We start from the raw sequence: 9,948 nt of genomic DNA on the forward strand, positions 1-9,948 counted from the left end.
AGAGAATACTTCTAGCACTCAAAATTGGTTATGCCCTCTCTAGTAACACTATGTCCACTAGGTCCACTTTTTGCTAGCCATAGGGTTCCTTTTATAGTGTTGTCACAATTAGGGTTTACACATGAATGCCCTTAATTGTCATGACTCTTGATTTCCCATGACCCATGGATTTGTAACTCCCATGGACTATCCATGGAGCTCCATATGGTTACATCCATAACCCATAAACCATGGATCATTAATCCACCATAAAAGAATTGATGATTATCATAATCAACCCTATATATTTAATTAGTCTCACTTTGATCACCAAATTAATCCCAGATTAATACTTGATCAATACTAATTAAATAATACTATTATTAATATATTAGAACTTATAATATATTAATAATCATAAGTGCCTTATTCTCTCATTTAGTCTATCCAAGTATTGCAATGCCATGCAACCCAAATGGACCATGCCGGGTCGGGTCAAGTACATACCAAATAAAGTTATGGACTTAGACACTATATCCAACACTAGCCCTAACTCTGTGGGCCCTCTAGCCCTAACTCTGTGGGCCCTCTGGCCCTAACTCTGTGGACCCTCTGGCCCTAACTCTGTGGACCTTCCGGTCCTAACTCTGAAAACTCTGTAACATACATAGCATATAACACATAGAAATCACATCATGCAAAAGCATACAACATACTCTGTCTCATAGCTCTAATTACCACTCTAGGTAAAGTATAGTGAGAAGACTCACCTCGGGTAACTCGGTAAAGCTCGAACTCTGTAAAATCAGGTCTAGCCTCCGCCTAATCATGTAAAATAAATACTCTCAATCAATACATCTCTCAAGGCTAGACTATTCCTCCTCTTAGTACTCTCAGAAGGGTAAAAGACCATTTTACCCCTCTCATAGCTCAAAGGCCCCACTATAGACCAAACCCTAAAAGTCAACCAAAAGTCAACCCTCCGGGTTACGCTGCGCGTACCAGATGTGTACGCTGGGCGTACCCGGCAGTCTCTCAGAATCGGGGAACGCCACCCCGTACGCCGCGCGTATTGGGATTACGCCCGGCGTAAATCCCAGTTTCAGTCCCTTAGCTCTTGAGGTCTTAAACAGTTAAGACTCACGTCCAGCTTTTAGATCTAACCATTTTAAGCCTCTTAATCCATAAAGTCGATGACTTTAAGCCTTTGCATGGCTGAACAAGTCACTAACACCCAAAATATACCATTTCCTAACACTAGAAAGCCCAATACTCAAGCATGATCTCATATCCACGACCAAGATGGGAACTTTATGGATCTACAACACAAATACCACTGAAATGGGACAGATCTAGGTCCATGGAGCACATTACGCTCATAAAGTCTCCACCTTTGGGACTTTTAACCCTAAAATGGTCCATGAAGCAACAAACCAAATGAAGAGGAAAGTTTTGAACTTTATACCTCCAAATGCAGCTCCTTCCTCTGTAGATCTCAGATCCAAACTTGCACTTCAAACTCTAGTCGCGTCCAAAATAAGCGCATGAGTACGCGCAGCGTACTCTTGAGTACGCCCAGCGTACTCATTTGCTACCAATTCCTCTTAAGGGCTTAACTTGACACTTTGAATAAAAGAAGGGCTAAATAGTTGTACCTGAATTTCGGGATGTTACAATAATTCACCAAATAGTGGTAGTGATAGTGCTCATGAATTATGCATATTATAGTTTATCAAATAGTGGTGGTGGGAGTGAACATAAACTATACATATCATAATTCACCGAATAGTGGTAGCGATAGTGAACATGAATTATGCATAGTATAGTTTATCAAATAGTGGTAGTGATAGTGAACATAAACTATACCTATTATAGTTTATCATATTGTTTGTAATGTAATGCAACCTAACTATACCTACTATAGTTAGCGTATTTGTTGGTAGTGTACACTTATTATAGTTTATTATAATTACTTGTAGTAGTGGCAACCTTGGTATACGATTCATACCTTCAAGATAAGGTAAATAATATGTATTATCATTCACATGTATTCAATTAGTACTATTCTTGTCATGGCTTACTAAACGTTTGTATGTAACGGATGTAAACTTTGTTTATGACAATTTATCATTTCACCATACTTAATATAGTAAAAACCCATTTGTTTTCTGATGTATGTCTACATACCAAGGCAAAATGACATATAATGTAATAATATATAATCACATAATGATACACACCTTGCTCAACAAATTACAAGGTGTGAATGAAATTGATGGCATTTTTCTAGTGATAACATTTCTATTCCTGTGCTTAGAAAATCTATAGAAAAATCATCAAAGGTCGAAATCAAAATCCGTATATTCTGAGAGTTTAGAAAATTTGTCTAGTTTGTTCATAAATTTTCTCATGATTTTTAGTGACTTCCAACTTGTGTGAAAAAGTCCATAATCACAGACTGGTCCGGATTTGTTCTTGAAATTATAGGCAGTTTTGTAAAAATCACCATAAATCGTAGAAAAATCGTATGGAGATGTGCAAATAGTCATTGTAAAGGTATGAACCTGAACTATTTGAACCTAATACAGTTTTGAAAACTAAAATGTTTAAGTTGACCAAAACAGTCCGTGAATGGAGTTAAACTTTTCTGATGAAGGCTGTTAAGTGAGTTTAGTTGTGTTCTTAGTGTTTTAACTTGTATTCCCCCCCCCCCCTCTTAAAACTTAAGAAAACATGAAAAGATAGGGGTATGAACTCACCTTGAGTGTTTTCAGTAGATGGATGATGGGGAAAAGAAGTTTTCAACTCAAGAACACTTGGGAGATGCTTTGAAGATTTGAAGATCTAACACAAATGTGATGGAATTTGTGTAAGCAATCTATGATTTGGGAAAAAGAAAGTGAAATAATCATAAGAAGAATGAATTATACTTACCAAGAGTGGAAGAGAGCTTGAAAAATGCCTTGGAAATCTAGAAATTGAGAAAGAGAGAGTTTGAGAGAAAAGATGTGTTTGATCTTTGGTGGAATGTGTGAAAAGGAGAGAAGTGTGAGGAGAGAGGGGGTTTTCCAACCCTTAGAATGTGGGAATGGCTGGGAAATGAGTGGGAAAGTACATTGAAGTGACTAGGGATGGTGGGGAGGAGTGGCTGGTCATAGAGTGGGTGTGGGGGTGGTTGCTTGTGTCATAAACTAAAGTAAAGTCAACACTCCACCTCAATCATTCACCCACTAGATTTTATTCTTAAATAAAGATTTCCATAAAAATATGTTTAAATTATGAATATTTAGGGTCTTATATATTAAAATATGATTTCTGGAGAAAATCCCGCGTTAAAATAATTAAAAACAGGCTTAAAACGGAGTCGGGGTCGAAAACCGGGTGAAAATCGCAAAATCCGAAGTCAGGAGGGTGACTCCGGCCTTAACTGCCTTGGATCCGAAGTGAAGGCCTGGTCGCGGGTGCGGATTCGAAGAGGAAAGGGGGCTGCGGTCCGAGCAGGAGGGATGCGGTCCGAAGTCAGGAGGGCTGCGGTCGGTGGCTGCGGCTCGCTGGCTGCGGCTCGCCGGCTGCGGCTTGCTGGCTGCGGCTAGGTGGCTGCGGCTCCTCCAGTAGACTCCGGTTCAAGGAGGGTTTGATCCCTATAGAGGGACTCCGTCCCTAAGAGGCTATTTTCCAAGGTATCTTCCCGTTTCGCATGGTTTTTCACCAAGTCAAGTGTCGGGATGCCCCAAATGATTACAAAAATATCAAAAGAGGTTTTGAGAGAGATTTGTGAGAGATTTGTCATATTTGGAGAGATTTGGCATACTTAGAGAGATTTGGGAGAGATTTCACATACTTGGAGAGATTTCTCATTCAGAGAGATATTTGGGAGAGATTTCACATACTTGGAGAGATTTGTGAGAGATTTGACATTCTTGGAGAGATTTCTCATACAGAGAGAGATTTGGGAGAGGTTTCACATTCTTGGAGAGATTTGGGAGAGATTTGACATTCTTGGAGAGATTTCTCATACAGAGAGAGATTTGGGAGAGGTTTCACATTCTTGGAGAGATTTGGGAGAGATTTGACATTCTTGGAGAGATTTCTCATACAAAGAGAGATTTGGGAGAGATTTCACCTTCTTGGAGAGATTTCTCTTACTTAGAGAGTTTTGGGAGAGTTAGAGTGAAAGAGATTTGGAGAGACTTCTTTTGTGACCTTTTTGAGTGTTTGGCTTTGTAACGCAAGGTTTGTAAACCTCGTTAAGCCATGTTTTAGTGACCAACACACTCCCGATCAGTGTGCAATAGTGTTTTATCGCTTTGGTTCATCGTTTACCGTATTTAAGGCTTAGGAACTTTAAACACACGAACTTTCCAAATGATGTTTTCTTATTAACATAGCGAGTTGTACAGTAATTACATAATGTAAACCCTAATACGCAAGGGCTAATTGAGTCGACCGGTTTGACTTGTTGACTTTAGTTGACTTTGACTTGGCTAAAAATTGACGGTTGTCACAGTGTACAATCAGCAGAGTCCAAGTTGAGGTTTCCCAAGAAATACCCACACATGAGTAATGTTTATCTATAACATTCATAAAATTCTTGAAAATTTTAAACTTTTTAAACAACCCAAAACCAACATTGTTTACAAATTGTTTTCAAACTAAGTTTCATATCAGAGAAATCCCAAAATCGTAAAACAAAAACATGAGGAGGTGCACGATCACGCCTTTTCCTTGTGTAACATCCCTTTTTTCACGGCCAGAAAAGACCGATTTGTTTATGCTTTGTTTTATAAATCAGAGTAATCTTTTAAAGAAAACGGTTGCGGAATTTGTTCCCAAACAAGATATAATAAAACTTTATCAAAACATTTCTCAAAGAGAATGTACTTTTCATTAAATAATAAAATCTCGGGATGTCATGTTCCGATACAGACCAAAAGCATAAACAAATCAAAATAGACTTTACAACAGTTATTTATAACTACTGGCCTATAATCCATTATCTCTCGTCATGCCAACCAACTTATACTCTTGAGCCACTTCCTGTAATACAAATACAACTGAGTGGGTCGGGCTTGGGAGCCTGGTGAGCATATAGGGTTTTCAACCCACAATAATACAATTATTATATTCAATCATCAAACAATCAAACCAATTACCCATCCCCATTATCTTATTTATTTATTAAGGTTTTACCCTAAGAATCAACTATCCTTCATTCATTCATTCCTAAGGATTGACCTAAGGAATTGGCACAAACTCCATTGCTACATAAGGCGCATCTGCCAACTTTATCCTTTAAGCGCCTCTGTCAGGATTACGACATTCACTATTAGGCGTCACTGCCTGGATTACGACATACATTATTAGGCGTCACTGCCTGGATTACGACATGCACTATTAGGCGCCACATCTTGGATTACGACATACACTATTAGGCGCATCTGCCGACATTATCCTTTAAACGCATCTGCCAGGATTACGACATTCACTATTTGGTGCATCTGCCAATTTTATTCTTAATTATCTTTCATACATCATCATTTATCTACCCATGTTTTACCCAACATATTCGTAGATATAAAATACATATACAATTTAACTTATTTAAAACTTGTACCAAACATTACATTCAACACCCATCTCAAATAAACAAACAACTTATTAACACATATCACGTATTTTATAGCCAAAACTTCATATTCAACACCCATCTCAGATAAACAAACAATTTATTAACACATAGTACGTATTTCATAGCAAATACTTCATATTTATGTGTTGGAAGAAAGTGACTACACTCACCTGATAAGACGATGATCGGACAGCACCTCGTCTATTAAAACAATAATCTTCGATGAAACCGGGATGTTTTCTCCAAAACTGGGCTTCACGCGGGCAGAGTTTCGGCTCGAAAACTATATTTCTCGGGATCTTTGGGGCTTCGGGACTTGCTTCGGGTCTCGGGAATGATACCGGGGCTTCGGGGGTAAAGTTTGCAAGTAAAACGAGGTAAAACGAGTGAGAGAGAAAGAAATGAGCAACCAAATTTGGCAGCCCACGACTTCTATTTATAGGGGCTGAAACCCCGATTTACGCTGGGCGTAAATCCTAATTACGCTGGGCGTAATGCCTCAACAAGCAGTACGCTGGGCGTACTCTTCGGATAAGCTTTGGTATGCGTGCCTCGAACTTCAAAAATTCATAAATTTCGCATACGAGCTCCGTTTTCGACGTTCTTTGTATCCACGCGTAGGTGAGACTATGCTCTACAACTTTCATTTAGACTCCGTCGGCTAATTTTGACTTTATTTTTATTATATTATTTTTAGTTAACCGGGACAGGAAAACTCTGTTATAAAATCATAACTTCTTCATCCGACGTTCGTTTTCGTCTGTCTTTTTACCGTTGGACTACTAACGACGAGATCTTCGATTCTCGTTTAGATTTTTTCGGCCAAATATCACTCGATCTCAATTTCGAGATTTGGGCTATATACCGCTAAGTCGAAACTTCGAAAAATCATAACTTCCTCATACGAAGTCAGCTTTAGACGTTCTTTTTATGCACGCTCTCGGTTTAACGAACTCTACGACTTTCATTTAGACCACTAAGGCTAAATATCGCTCTATCGTAAATTCACTATTTACGTCGCGCTGTGTCGTGTCGGTTCTGTCGCGAAACTTCGACGGGTCATAACTTCTTCGTTATAACTCGGATTTCGGCGTTCTTTATATGTACGGAATCCTTGTAACATATACTACAACTTGGTTAAGATTAATCCTTCTAAATAATCTTTCATCAAAAAGTCATTTTGGATGCTTATCGTCTCTAAATTGACTAGCCCTGATCTACGGGCGTTACACCTTGTCGCGATCCTCTGAGGTACCTGAAACACAATCCAAAACTATAAGCCCAAAGCTTAGTGAGTTCCCCCAAAATACCGATACATAACAAATAGCACAAATATAATAACAATATGTAATGGGTCCACAGCTTAACAGACTGGATTACCCCTGAGCCCACAACATAAGTTTGGCTTGCCCTCGGCCCACAGCTTATGTCTGGCTTGCTCTCCGGCCTGATCAGTCCTTGGACTGAATACCGCTAAGCCCTCAGTACGAGTCTAGCATGCCCTTCCCGGCCCTCAGCTCGTATCTGGAATGCTCATGAGTCCTAAGTATGAGTCTAGCCTGCCTTCCCTAACCCTCAGCTCATATATGGCATACTTGTAACATCCCGTTGATTTTAAATAAATAAATAGATAAAGATTAATAAATGAATAGTAGTCCTAAAGTCTATAATATTTAGCGGTGTGTTGGTTTTGGGGAGCCAAATAATATAATTTGGATTTTCGGGGGTTAAAGTGTAATTTTGGGAGTTATTTTGTAAAGATTTTCAGAATTCAGGGGGTGTTTAGTAAAATATTGGACTTGTTATGAAATGATTTTTAGAGGCTGGGGCTAAAAGGTAAAATCCGGATTTAGTTTGTAAATATTTATGAAGGCAGGGGCTGTATGGTAATTATTGGGACTTAAGTTTAGAAGACTATGATTGGGAGGGACTGGAAATGTCAAATCTGTATGAAGATTATATGGAAGTGGGATTTAACCCATGTTTTCTTTCCCTCTCGTTTGAAGGACGCAATCCATAAACCTAAAGCCTTCAACAGCCGCCACCACCATGAGAGCTCTCTTCAGCCGCCGCCGCCGCTGCCGAAGTCGCGAACCGCCGTGAACCACCACATTTTCCTCGGCCGATGAAGTGAGCATCAAGACTGAAGTCGCGCCTGTTCGGGAGGTTTGAAGTCGACGACGGAGCTGATGTCGCCGCTGCCCGCTTCCGTTGAAGACGAAGTTGTCGCCGGACGCCGCGACTGCTATGGTTGCTTTTCCGGCCCATTCTCCTTCTCCACCTTCTTCCGCTGTTGCGTCGCCACTACCGCCCCAACGACTGATCCTTTCCGATGACGTCCTCTGACCGTTTCACGCCACCAGGTGGGTGGTTTTGTTCGAGTTTAGCGTAGGCTGCTGTTGCTGGTTGTGTATATCGTGTGTGTGGTTGCTTGGCCGGATTTCACAAGAAAAGCCACCACCACCACCGTGAGGTGGTGGCTGTCACCTCCAACCACCGCCTGCCACCACAAGGGTGGTTGAGTGTGTGTGTGTTATTTATGTGTGTGTACATTTGGATATTGTTGTATAATTGCATTTAGTGGCTGGAATAATGATGGAAATTCATAACCACCACCGTGAGGTGGTGGCCGCCGCCGCGATCCGTCGTTGACCACCACTACCCGAGGTGGTAGTAGGTGGTGCCCGACTTAATTAACAATTAATTAACCTAAAAGCTTAACAAATGGACTAATTGGGGCGTGATGGGGTTGGAAACCCTAATTAGGGTTTAGAAAACCCTAATGTTAGATATGTTAATTTGGTATTGTCGGGACCGAATGTTTGGACCACTAGATTGGAATTATGAATTAATCCTCACCACATTGTATGTTTGACCTAGTGGGGTGATGGACTTAATGGATTAAGTCATTGATGGGTTAAGTAGGAACACTTAACCCTAATCGTCATTTTATGTGAAAACCTTAATTTTGTTTGGGCCTTGAGTTGGGCCTTTCTATTGGTCTTTGGTGATTGGGCTATTGCTGGGCCATCCAAGAACAAGTATATGGACTAGAATATTTGGATGGGCTTTAGGATAAGGCCCATTGGAAAGGCTTGGGCCCAATTTGGAAAATTGGGCCATAACTAGGCCCTAATGATTATGAGATGTTGGACCATTGGAATGCCAAATTTTTGGACTGGAATAAATGTTTTGGCCTTAGGGTAAGACCATGTAGAGGTTTGGGCCCAATTTGGAAAATTGGGCCATATGTTGGGCTTTGGTTCATTGTTTGACATTTAGGCCTTTGGAGTGTGGGTTTGGGCCTTGGGCTTGAATCAAGCTAGGTTGGGGGTAAAGTAGTATTTTTACCCCAAGCATAGACTTATGGTTATGTATTGGAACCTAATTATTAATTGAGTGTTATTTTGATGTTGACAGTTCGGCAATCTACCATCCAGCAGCTAGAGTTTTGTCCGCGGGACTTCAGCAGTGTGAGGTGAGTTTCCTCCTGTATGAACGGGTTAAAGGCACCAATGTCGGCCCGTATATGTATGCTAGTATGTTATGGGCTTAGGTATGATGTCGGGGATAGCCCGATGTAGGTTTATATGCTTCCGGACTTCGGTCCGATGCCGGGAAATGCTTATATGTTCGGTCCGATGCCGGGAAATGTTTGTATGCTTGATGTCTTCGTGATTCTTGCATGTGTTTGTTTATATGTTCAGGGCTTCGGTCTGGTGTCGGGGTAAGCCCGAGAAATGCTTATATGTTATGTTATACGTTTCCGGATTTCGATTCGATGTCGGGCGGGGCCCGAGGAATGTTTATATGTTTATGTTATGTGTTTATGTTATATGCATTGTTGATATGTTTATATGTATACTGGACTTCGGTCCGATGCCGGGTGGGGCCCGACAGCGGGCAAGGCCCAATGTTATGTTATCATGTGAGTATGTGTATGGTATGTGGTAGTTTGGGGAGACTCAATAAGCTTCGTGCTTACAATTTTCAGTTTTGGTTTCAGGTACTTCCGGTAGCAAGGGGAAGAGCTCGGGATGATTGTAGTGCACACACCATTTGTTTAGCTTGGGATGTTTATACTCTGATATTTGACAGATGTTTATGATATTTCGAGATACACGACTTATGATTTTTATATGATGTTTAATATTATGGTTTTCTTAATGATTTAAAAATGAAATTTTTGGACGGTATTTTTGGGATGTTTCAATACACCAGGGTTTGTTGGCTACAGCACGGAGCAGTACAACCTCAACTCAACCCATACAATATGTCGACATATACAGATAAACAGACAGTGTCACAGGTAGTCCTACAGATCTACCAGACTAGCATAT

The 9,948-nt window shown here is 40.4% G+C and overlaps 1 long non-coding RNA gene across 1 annotated transcript; it reads left to right on the forward strand.

Annotated features, from left to right (window-relative positions):
- The first annotated feature begins 7,618 nt into the window (after positions 1-7,618).
- LOC145103740 (uncharacterized) lies at positions 7,619-9,747 on the forward strand. The gene is made up of 3 exons (XR_013706827.1): positions 7,619-7,971; positions 9,029-9,086; positions 9,615-9,747. It is a non-coding gene; the product is annotated as an uncharacterized LOC145103740 (long non-coding RNA).
- Positions 9,748-9,948: the final 201 nt, after the last annotated feature.

Source organism: Lactuca virosa, chromosome 4 (assembly GCF_052849685.1).
Source record: "Lactuca virosa cultivar CGN04683 chromosome 4, Lactuca_virosa_CGN04683_v6, whole genome shotgun sequence".
In the NCBI taxonomy this organism is placed as follows: Eukaryota; Viridiplantae; Streptophyta; class Magnoliopsida; order Asterales; family Asteraceae; genus Lactuca; species Lactuca virosa.